The sequence below is a fragment of the Apium graveolens genome, chromosome 3, assembly GCF_009905375.1.
Source record: "Apium graveolens cultivar Ventura chromosome 3, ASM990537v1, whole genome shotgun sequence".
NCBI classification, from domain to species: domain Eukaryota; kingdom Viridiplantae; phylum Streptophyta; class Magnoliopsida; order Apiales; family Apiaceae; genus Apium; species Apium graveolens.
Genome location: NC_133649.1, coordinates 214,468,005 through 214,480,846, shown reverse-complemented (window position 1 = coordinate 214,480,846; position 12,842 = coordinate 214,468,005). Strand labels below are relative to the sequence as shown.

At 38.1% G+C, this 12,842-nt stretch overlaps 1 non-coding gene across 1 annotated transcript; it reads right to left on the bottom strand.

The window, feature by feature from the left end:
• Positions 1-3,496: 3,496 nt before the first annotated feature.
• Positions 3,497-3,603, bottom strand: LOC141715565 (small nucleolar RNA R71). The gene has a single exon (XR_012572322.1). It is a non-coding gene; the product is annotated as a small nucleolar RNA R71 (small nucleolar RNA).
• Between the last annotated feature and the right edge of the window lie 9,239 nt (positions 3,604-12,842).

Genomic DNA, 12,842 nt, shown 5'->3' with positions numbered 1-12,842 from the left:
AACACAAACTCAACCACCACAACAACCACAAACAGAAGCCACCTCAGGTGTCTCCCAAAAGGCTCCTGTTATTAAAAGAAAGAAAGAATTGGCTAAGAGAGCTACAAATCCTACTACAGCTAAGTCAAAAGCTAAAGCAAAAAAAGTTTATCATTCTTCTAAACCTTCAGAATTTGTCAAAAGGAAACTTGTGCTTGCTGGATTAGAATCGGATTCAGATGAGGACAATGCTACCTTATCTTCTAGATTTTCAAACCTGTCATTTGGTTCTTCTCCAAGACCAGTTGTACTACCAACTAATGAGGGCATAACTACTGGTGCTGGTACAAGCCCAAGGACAAAGAAAAAAAGACTGGTCAAAGCATACTACAATCAGAACTTGCTCTAGATTAAAAAGGAAATTTATGAGGAGACACGGAGTGCATCTTCTCCAAATCCTGAATTCTAGACAACTACTGATGTACTTGTGGAACTGTCTGATTCTCCAGTAAAGCAATACAGCAGAGAACAAGAGAAATATCTCATGAACAAGTTGAAGAGTGTGTCAAGAGGCTACAAGGGAAAGGGATTTTCCCTGGATCAAGAACACAAGAACCTATATCTCAAAAGGTTAGAGCAGCTGCAACTCCTGATCCAATCCCACAAGAACCTGCATCTCAAAATGATGTAGCAAATGTTAAAAGAATTGAGCCTCTTGCTCAGAAATTATCTCAAGAATGGGATGATGCTGCAACTTCCAGAATTCATGCAGAAGTGTCTCAAATCAAAGATTTCTGCAGACAATTTGATCCTAAAAGATTCAGCCAGATAACTATTTTTCAAGAAGAGCCTGCTCAGGAGTTCAACACTGCAAATATGGAGAAGAGTACACAAGAACCAGGGTGTCAAAGTCATCCAGCAACTCATGATTCTCCATCCATACAAGAAAAATTGCATCAAAGTTACAATGAAGGCTTCACTCCTTCTGCAATTACTCTAGTTATAGATGTTGAAGGCAGAATTCACCCGTCTCCACCATCTACTGATATCTTATCAGTACCACCACTGAATGTCTGTAAGGAAGTTGAATCTTCAGATTCACAAGGTGCATAGAGTACACAAGAAACAGTTGATGAACTATAGTCTGTTGACCCTCCGATAAACTTTGATGTACCAAGTGCTGATAATCTCCCTGCAAGTTTAAGTACTGATACTTTCCTGTAGTCCATTCAATCTACTATTCCACCATCTGTAGCAATCCATGTTTTTTTGAAAAACATTCCATTTATTCTACTATTTCATCACCTGAGATTCTCCATGTTGTTGTTGAAGATATAGTAGCACAACGGTCCATTCATAAAGTTCTATCCACTATAGATTCACCACAACACTCTGTTAAGTGGCATTTATGTCCACTTAGAACGTCCTATAAAGGCTTGACTTGAAGTTTTGTACTTGAGTTATTTGTGTTTTTCATGTGTTTTTTTAGTGTTGTTGCATTTCAGGCATAATTGAGGGATCAAGGAGATTTTGCATTGCTATGATGGTAAATTGGTGTTAGGAATGTGTGTAGGATGAAAGCTCATGGAAAGCCATCTCAAACCAGTCAAGAAAATAAAAATCAGAACTTTTTCCAGAATGTCAGTGCGCCCGCGATGTGCTGGCGCGGCCCGCGCTGTGCTGGCGCGGCCCGCGCCAGAGAAACAGAAGGACAGCGCGCCCACACTGATAAAGCGCGCGGCTGCGCCGGGTCGAAAGCTGAGAATCATGTTTCAAGTACAAGAGTGATTTTCTGGACTTCTTTTCTGATTGAGCTGCTATATGAAGACAACTTAAAGAGATTTTTCAGAAGAGAGTTTAAGGAGAAGACATCGAGAATACCTAAGAGCACAAATACAACCAAGGCGAAGAGGATCTAGTTTATTCTTGTGATTCTTCATTTTAAGTTGTAATCTTGGATTCTAGTTTTCTTGTTTGTTAAACCTATACTCTTATTTAACATACTTTGATTAATTGTTCAGTTTTCTAAAGACTTAGTTTATTATACCATGCTTTCATCCGAACCCACGGTGATGATGAGTTCGGTTATGGGCTAATCATTATCATGGGGTTCTGGCGGATTTACTTATGTATTTCAATAGTTAATATGTTTTGATACCTTAGTGTGTGGTGATTGTATGATATCCTAGTATTGGTTGTGCTTATTCATATTATGAGTGTCGCGAACTTATAAGATGACGTGTTAATTTCTATTGAAGCGAAAGTGAATATAAGGGTTTAGAACTTGCCATGCTGGCATAGGTTCATGTACATGATATAAATGATTCATAGGTAATTTTAACCATCTTACTTGCCCTATGTAATCACGATAGATAACTTGTTCATTAAACCGTTATATTGTCAAATTCTATAGATATATAGAGTCTCAATATAATTGGTGTTTATTCAGCTTTTATCTCTTTTATGAATGTCTGGTAGTAGGGTATTCGTACAATGGAAGTTGGCGCTTACTAGTTTCGTGTTATCTAATTAGTGTCATCACCATTGCATGCTAAGGTTAAGAACAAAAAGGCTATTGAATCAAGTAGTTATGAAGTTAGAACCCCATCGTTGTGTTATATAAGTAAATCAACCTTTTAATCTCTTAGTTAATTGCATGTTAGTTATTATTCTTAGTTATAAACAATTTCAACTCGTTATCATCTAGCATTGAATAATAACCATACCATCGTTGCATAACTGCATTGATTAAAATTAACCTAAACTAGTCTTTGTGGGAATGAACTAGAATTAATTCTATATTACTTGCGATCGCGTATACATGCGTGAATATTAGCGCATATTTTCGTCCTAACAAGTTTTTGGCGCCGCTGTTGGGGACTCGGTGTTAATTTTTAGTTTATGTGCTTGTCATCAGTGGTAGTTAAAGTTCACTGAAATGGATATTATTACTTACTTGGGTACTTGTTGTATTTCAGGTACTCTAGAGAGCGTGTATGCTAACGTGTTCTCGATCTCGCAAGAGAACACTGGATAAAGCGGAGGAAGTAGTTAAAGAAGTTCTTGTTGAAGAGAAGGTTGAAGAAGCTTTTGTTGAGGAGAAAGTTGAAGAAGAAGCTCTAGTCATAATGGGTGATCAAGCAGCGAATCCTAAGGCTTTAATGGACTATTTTAAGCCGAAGATCAATGATATTCATTCTAACATTTCAGGACAGCCATCACGACTAACACCTTTGAAATCAAATCGAGCACTATTCAGATGATACATAATTCAGTTCAGTTTGGGGGTTCTCCTATAGAAGATCCTAACATGCACATCAGGGATTTCATCGAGATCTACGACACTTTCAAGTTCAATGGAGTTACTGAAGATGCTATAAAGCCGAGGCTTTTCTCATTCTCTATGAGGGATAAGGCTAAGTGTTGGTTGCATTCTCTACCACCAGGCTCTATTACTACTTGGGAAGATTTGGCTCAGAAGTTTCTCACTAAATTCTTCCCTTTGGCGAAGACTACTGCAATCAGGAATGCTCTTACTCAATTTGCGCAATAAACGGGGGAATCTTTGTGTGAGGCTTTGGATCGCTACAAGGAGATGTTCAGGAAGTGTCCTCATAATGGGATGCCTGACTGGATGATCATTAACTATTTTTACAATGGGTTGGGTGCAACTTCTAGATCCATGCTTGATGCAGCATCAGGAGGAGCCTTATCGGCTAAAAGCTATGATGAAGCTTATGAATTGATTGAACTGATGGCTGATAATGAATACCAGAACCCAACTCAGAGAATGCTTCAAGGCAAGGTAGCAGGAATTCTGGAAGTAGATACAACTACTGCTATAGCTGCTCAACTTCAGGCTTTGGCGATGAAGGTGGATTCATTGACTAATTTTGGAGTTAATCAGATCACTAGTGTTTGTGAGCTTTGTACTGGTGCGCATGAGACGGAGCAGTGTGCTATTTCTAGTGAATCAGCTCAGTTCGTGAGCATCTTTCAGAGGTCGCATCAACCATCTTCAGCCATCTATCATCCCAACAACCGCAATCATCATAACTTCAGCTGGAGCAACACTCAGAATGCAGTGCAACAGCCTTATCAGCAGTATGCAACTAAGAAATACAACCCTCCTGGTTTTCAGAAACCGTAATACGCACTAAGAAAATAACTCCAACTATAACAATCTAATGAAAAATCTGAATTAGAGGAGTTGAGGCTCATGTGCAAGAGCCAAGCGGTTTCTATTAAGACCTTGGAGAATTAAATTGGGAAAATTGCCAGTGTCTTGCTGAATCAACAACCTGGTACACTCCTTAGTTACACTGAAGTGCCATGCAAGAGGGAAGTTAAAGAGTAGGTCAAGGCAATCACATTGAGGTCTGGGAAGGTTGCAAATCCTGAAAAATCTCCAGTTCCAGAAGTTGAAGTTGTGGCTGAAGAAGAAGTGCAGAAGGAAGCAGAAGTGGAACCAAGGAAGATAACTATTGTCAACACTCCTCCTGAGGGTAATACAGGGGAAAACAGGTCTATCCTCCAACTCCTTTTCCTAAGAGGTTGTAGAAGCAAAAGTTGGATAAGAAGTTTGCGAAGTTTCTGGAGGTGTTCAAGAAACTTCATATCAACATACCTTTCGTTGAAGCTCTTGAGAAGATACCTAGCTATACAAAGTTTATGAAAGATATTCTCTCTCAAAAAGTGAAGCTCGTTGAAATAGAGACCGTTGCTCTCACAGAGGAATGCAGTGTTGTGATGCAACAAAAGTTACCTCCGAAGCTTAAAGATCCTGGAAGCTTCACTGTTCCCTGCACCATCGGAAAAGTGTCATTCGATAAATGCTTGTGTGGCTTGGGAGCTAGCATCAATTTGATGCCTTTGTCTATCTTCAAGAAGTTGGATTTACCTGATTCAAAGCCTACTTATATGTCCTTGCATTTGGCCGATCGCTCTATTACATATCCACGAGGCATTGTGGAGGATGTCTTGGTCAAGGGGGACAAACTCATCTTTCCTACTGATTTTTTAATTCTTGATTTCGAGGAGGATAAGAAGATTCCCATAATCTTGGGAAGACCATTCTTGGCTACTGGCTGAACCTTGATTGATGTGCAGAAGGGGGAGCTCACTATGTGAGTACTGGATCAGGATGTGACTTTTAATGTGTTCAATGTTATAAAATTTCCTACCGATAATGAGGAGTGCTTAAAAGTGGAGTGGGTCGATTCTGTGGTTACTTCAGAACTTGATCAAATGCTAAGGTCTGATGCCTTAGAGAAGGCCTTGTTGGGGAATTCATATAGAGAAGATGATGAAGGTGATGAGCAGTTGCAGTATTTGAATGCTTCTCCTTAGAAGCGAAGGCTGGATATGCCTTTTGAATTTCTTGGATTGAGGAGCTGAACAAATCTCCAAAGTGTCTCAAGCCATCTATTGAGGAAGCTCCTACACTCGAGTTTAAATCATTTCCTGAACACTTAAGGTATGTTTTTTAGGTGATGCATCTACTTTTCCTGTTATTATTGCATCGGACCTTTGAGGTAGTGATCAGGAAAAGCTCTTGAGAATTGTGAGAGAGTTCAAATCAGCAATTGGGTGGACTATAGCAGATATCAAGGGAATCAACCCTTCTTATTGCATGCATAATATTCTACTAGAGGAAGGTAAAAAGCCTACTGTTGAGCAATAGAGAAGGCTAAATCTAATAATGAATGAGGTTGTGAAGAAGGAAATTCTTAAGTGGCTAGATGCAGGGATCATTTTTTCCATTTCTGATAGTTCGTGGGTGAGTCCAGTTCAGTGTGTGCCGAAGAAATGAGGCATCACAGTTGTTGCTAATGAGAAGAATGAGCTCATTTCTACTCGAACAGTTACGGGGTGGAGAGTTTGCATGGATTACAGGAAGCTGAACAAAGCCACAATGAAGGAACACTTCCCTCTTTCTTTTATTGATCAGATACTTGACAGGTTGGCTGGGCATGAGTTGTAACACCCCCAGATCCGGGGTCGGGGATCCGGGTCGTCACGAGTTCCATTTCCCTTAATAACACCCAATCTTAATAATTACTCAACTACTCTGTACTGTGACCCCACAATAAACACACACACCACACGTTATAGTCTCAAAGATGAACATCCAAAAATAACCACAAGTCATTTTATTCCACAATTATCTGCCAATACACCTTAAAAGGTTTTCTGAATAAATTTACATTTCTTTGCCATTATTACAATTCATAAATATAAATAAATCTGGTACATCAAAAGTTGAAAGCCTAGCCTATTGGTAGTTCCTACCTCAGCTACGGCGGCATCAATGCTTCTAGAAAACTGCGGAACGTCTCCTAATCGCTTGCAAATCGGGAGCTTGGTTCTGTTCATCTTTTCTATCTGTTGTTGTGTGATGAAAGAAGAAAGCAAGGGTGAGCAGCAAGCCCACCAAAATAATATGTATAATGATTAATAGTATATGAGCCTACTCATAATACTCATGAAAGTCTTGGTCAAAAGAAATGAACCAAGTTTGATATCTTAATGCGATGAAGTCGCAAAATATTCAGTATATATACATATATACTTTTCAAAATATTGGAAGTCCTCTTCCATGCATAATATACACAAAGTCCCAGTGTATAACTGTATAAAAAAATATCGTTGCAAGGTGATCTCATATATCTAACCTTGTCTCAACGTTTTTCTGAAAATCTTTGTCATTCATAAGACACTTATTAATTAGATATAAGTTTAAAAGATGAGGTTACCAAATACCCCAATATACTTATATCTTTCCCAATACTACTTGAACTACCGCCGTTCAACTTATAATCAGTTTCAAAAGTTCATCACATAGATGAGACTACAAGACAAGATTTGAATAGATTCAATCTTTGAAATATTATTAAAGGAAATGAAGTTATGATATACTTCATTTAGTTCTGATATATATATATATATATATATATATATATATCCACATATACATCTTCTTTATACATTTCCTGAAAACCTCTGTCATGTAAAGTATGAACAGAATTGCAATATCCAATAAATTTTGGAAAGGAAAAGAATTTGGCATAAACCAGATATCTTGCTGATCAGGCAAAGATACCCATAAGTAACCTTTTCTACTAGTAGATGGACGAATTCCCCACTGGTCATCACCCTGGTCGTAATAGGACCTTATGCTGGACTGCCACTCAGCCACTTATGCATTTGATGGACTCCCACTGAGCCACTTACACTATCATGGACGCCCACTGAGCCCATGTTGCTTATGCCGACTCAATAGATGGACTTACTTCCCGAACGTTGGGTAAGTAATCAATTCATTTACCAAAACTGCAACCGTGTTGCGAATATAAAATACACCACAGAGCCGGATCCCTCAGGTTTTGAGCGAGTATTTAAATCCCCTTAAAAAGGAAGATCTTAAATATAAAAATGAGTTTTGGGATCCGCTCTAACTTTTAAAAATCATTTTGAAGACTCGAAAATACTTTAAAGAGTGTTTGGAGTAATGCTGATTTAATGAAGTAAATCAGTCCCCAGTATATTTAGAAAATGACTGAATATTATTATTTAAATAATATTTCCATAAAGAATAATCTTTATAAAAATAATTGAAGTAGAAGTATTAAAACTTATACTTGAAACGAGTATTAAATAACCAAAGATATACTTATATGAAAGTACTATCTTTATTTGAATAATCGAAAATAAGTTTGATTATTGACACCTTATTCCTTAAAAAAATAAAGAATATATCTCAGCAAATAATCGGAGTCATAGATCCTCAAATGAATATTCAAATAATATTCATTAAATAATATAAACTGAGTCATAAGCCCTCGAATGAATATTCAAATAATATTCAGATAATAAAATAAAAGGAGTCATAAGTCCTCGAATGAATATTCAAAATAATATTCATTTAATAAAATAAAAGGAGTCATACGCCTTCGAATAATATTCGAAATAATATTCAATAATAAAATAAAGTTAAAGTTATCGAATAAACCTTATTCGATTAATAGTTTTGAAAACTATGACCATATATATATATAAGTATATATATATATATTTATATCCATATATACAAAATCTACTCGGGATCCTCGACTCCCGGTTTTAGAAAATATTTTCACCTTTGGGTCCCTGTACTAAGGGTATATGCAAATTACCGCTATCCTCTAACATAGGTATTATCAACTGAATCAACAGATATGTATTGAAAGAATGTGAAACAGGCATGCATATATATATACCATAGCAGCATGCTTCAATATATTGCAACATTTGCTAATTAACCAACATGCATCTATCGCAAGATAATGCAAATACATATACTCATCACAACAACAGTTATAACGGGTAGAAAAACTTGCCTGGGCGACTTGGGGTGATAAAAGGCTCGGGACGAGTTTGGTAACCTATAAACAACAAGTAAGTTGGAATTAAACCAAAGTCACTTGTAAATCTATACTTTAACTAACTTAGACTCTAGCGCTTATTCTGCGCTTACTGATTTGCTTAAGTCACCCGGGTACCCTCGGCTCCACCATTTTTAATAATTTAATCCTTTACGAGTTTTAAGGCGATTCCTTCGCGAGTGTCTTACCAACTGCCTAACACACTTACCATAAGTGTTTCATACATTAATTAACCCTTTTTGGTCTTTAACCTATGTTTCAAAGTAAGGCGAGGGGAAAAGTTTCGTTCGCGAAACGCCGTTACTTGAAACGGTCGTTTCTCCTAAACCGTGCATCGGAATCGAACGAACTACATATCAAAACGAAGCTCGTAACATGAGCTATCTAAACATGGCAGTGGTCATAATCTAGCAGGGGGTTCTCGGGTCCTAATGCTATGCACAAAAACAGTCCAAAGAAAATCGGACGTTACGACGGCTATGTTTACGCGATTTCCAATATTTTAAACCATTCAAACCCATTCCAAATCAACCTCAAATCCAACATACAACCAACATCCAACCTCATCACATCATAACAACCCCAACCAATTCAATTTAATCATTCATACTTATGCCTAAGCTTAACTTTAATCATACTTAAGTTCTTTTCATCAAAACCTCAACATTTACCATTCCATTTCACTACCATTTCAAATCCCAAACTCTAATCACAACAACAAGCTACAATATCATCCTACTAATCAAAATCATCTTATAATATATAGGAATCTAGGGTTTGGAGATGGTATACCTTCCTTGAAGTGGTGGGAGGAGCTAGGAAGCCTTAAGAAGCTTTGAGAAGTCTTAGGAATGCTTGGATCTTCAAGGAAAACAAGAAAAACTTCAAGTTAAAAACTTGAAAACACTATTCATAGTCTTCTTCTTTGATTAAATGAAGAAGATGGAGAAGGAATTGATGGCTTAAACTCATGATATAGCCCTAACTAAGCATGAAGATGATTAGGGAATTAACTCACCAATTTAGGAAGCTTGGATCTTGAATTTTTGAATTCTTGCCCATTTGCAATAGTAAAAAGCCGAGAGCATGATGAACCATGCCTTGGTTTCTTTTTGATTTTGATGAAAATGATTTTGCTTGGCTTGGTTGGCTTGTTTTTGTGTTTGATTTAGTTAATTACCTTGTTGCCCTTGAATTTGTGTGGTTAAAAAGCCACCACACCTCCTTCCTTCCCAAGTCATGCTTGTGTCACCTTGCACATGTCATAATGCTCCCACTTGTCCACACCTTGTGGTTTGATGATGTCACAATCCCTGGCTTCTTGTACAAGCTTGTCTCTTGGTCACTTATTTGTTTTACGGTTCGCTTATCTTTCGTTCTCGTTTATCGTTTGAGGGATCATACCCGGGATCTTATTACTTAGGTTCCCTTAACCTTTCTCAATATATTATATTCCTTTTATGATCCTCTCCTATAATCCTTTAATTTAAATCCTTTTTATCCTGTTACCTTATACTCAATTCTCTCCGTATCTTGTGGATTTCCGGGAAAAATCAAAGTGTTCGGAATTGGATTCTGACGATCTTTACATACACTTAAATACTTCATAGAGTACTAATAATATCCCAGAATATCCATAACAGAACCCCTACATAGTGGGGCGTGAAAAGTTTCTTCATTCAGCTAAAACACTATTCACAAGGGTTACAAAAAGTTGAAAATTTTGGGGTTATTACATGAGTACTATTTTCTTCTGGATGACTATTCGGGCTATAATCACATTTTCATTGCTCTAGAAGATCAGGAAAAGACTACCTTCACATGTCCGTTTGGGACTTTTTCCTTCAGAAGAGTTTCTTTTAGTTTGTGTGGTGCACCTGCCACATTTTAGAGATGCATGATGGCTATCTTCTATGACATGATTGGTCAGAATGTGGAGGTGTTTAAGGACAATTTCTCTATGTTCGGTAATTCTTTTGACGAGTGCTTGCAAAATCTCGGCGCTGTTCTTAAAAGGTGTGTTGAGACCAATCTGGTTCTCAATTGGGGGAAATGTCATTTTATGGTGCAATAGGGCATCATTCTTGGGCACAAGATCTCTGGTAAAGGTCTCGAGGAGGACAAAGCCAAGGTGGGGGTCATTGAAAATCTTCATCCACCAATTTCTGTTAAGAGAGTCCGCCGCTTTCTTGGTCATGCGGGTTTCTATCGGCGTTTCATCAAGGACTTCTCTAAAATCTCTAAACAATTGTGCAATTTGTTAGAAAAAGATGTTCCTTTCAAGATTGATGACGAGTGTCTAGCGGCTTTTGAGAGCTTAAAGAATTTGTGATGCAAATGACTATACAGTTGGTGCAGTTCTTGGGCAAAAAAAGAACTATATATTTCATGTGGTCTACTATGCTAGTAAGACCCTCAATAGTGCTCAACTGAACTATACTACTACTGAGAAGGAGCTATTGGCTATGGTTTTGAGATGTTTCATTTTATTTTCTTGGGACGAAGGTGACAATTTTCACTGATCATGCTGCGATTCGCTATCTCATCTCGAAGAAGGACTCGAAGCCTAGATTGATTCGATGGGTTCTTTTACTTCAGGAATTTCAGTTAAAGATCAAGGACAGGAAAGGTACTGAGAATCAAGTGGCTGATCATCTCTCACGGTTAGAAGATCCGAGTGCAACTTCACAGGATAAAACATTGATAAATGAGTCTTTTCCCGATGAGCAGCTTTTGGGGTGCAAGAGGAAGAACTGTGGTTCACAGACATTGTGAACTACCTTATGAGCAATATTATGCCTCCAGATTTGTCTTCTGCTTAAAGGAAGAAGTTTGTTCATGAGGTGAAGTGGTACATGTGGGATGAGCCATTCCTGTTTAGGCAAGGAGCTGACCAAAACATCAGGAGATGTATTCCGTGCAGCGAGACGGAGGGTATCTTGCGATATTGTCATTCGACTGTTTATGGAGGCCATTATGGTGGAGAAAAGACAACAGCTCGTATCCATCAAGCGGGATTTTTCTGGCCTACATTATTTAAGGATGCGCATCAGTTTATTTTGGAGTGTGATCGATGCCAGCGTGTTGGTAATATGTCCAAGAGGGATGAGATTCCTCTTAATATGCTTCTCAAGGTTGAGTTCTTCGATGTTTGGGGAATTGACTTCATGGGGCCACTTGTCTCATCTTGCAATAATCAGTATATCTTGTTGGCGGTTGATTATGTCTCGAAATAGGTTGAAGTCAAGGCTTTGCCAACAAATGATACAAAGGTAGTGCTTAATTTTCTTCACAAGCAGATATTCAGAAGATTTGGGACTCCAAGAGTCATAATCAGTGACGAGGGATCGCATTTCTGTAATCACAAGTTCACTGTTATGATGCAGCGATATAATGTGAATCATCGCATTGCTACAGCCTACCATCCTCAGACTAATGGTCAAGCTGAGGTATCTAAAAGAGAGATCAAGCGTATTTTAGAGAAAGTTGTGTGTCCATCAAAGAAGGATTGGTCTTTGAAACTGGATGAAGCTGTTTGGGTGTATCGGACAACAAACAAGACTCTGTTAGGCATGTCACCATTTTAGTTGGTTTATGGAAAAGGATGTCATTTGCCCGTGGAGCTCAAGCATAAAGCATATTAGGGTTTGAAGAAGTTGAACCTTAATATGGATGCAGCTGGAAAGAAAAGGATATTTTCGGCTTCAAGCGTATGAGAACAACAAAATGTATAAGGAGAAAGTTAAGAGATGGCATGATAGAGGTCTAGTGCTCAAATCATTTGTGTCGGGGAAACAAGTTCTTTTGTTGAACTCTCTTCTCCGTCTTTTTCCTGGAAAATTGAAGTCTAGGTGGTCAGGGCCGTTTGTTATCAAAACTGTGTTTCCACATGGAGCGATAGAGATTTTTGAGAATGATCCAGGCCAAGCTTTCAAGGTGAATGGATAGCAGTTGAAGTATTACTATGGAGATACGACAAACTATGAGGTGGTTAGTGCTATTTTATTTTCCACTTGTTCTCGGGAATTCTACATCAAGCTAGTCACGTAAACCAAGGGCTTCTTGGGAGGCAACCCAAGTTTGGTGAACATTAGTAGATAGAGGAAGAAGAAAATAAGGAGAAAACTACAAAAAAATTAGAAAAAAAGAAAAAAATTAGTGCCAACTACAATAGCACGGCGCGCCCGCGCTTGGATGCAGGGCGGCCGCTCTGGAATTCTAGTAGCACGGCGCGCCCGCGCTACCAAGCGGGGCGGCCGCGCTGGCTCCCTGCTGGAAAAAAATAGAAAAATTGAAATTTCAAACACAAAATCAATTACATCTGAATTTACCTCTCCCACCTTCCATATTTCCCTCTTCAAATATGTTTCAAACAACCCATTACTCCCATTATTCCTATAATCAATTCCTACTTCTATTCTAAACCTAATTATATTCCTA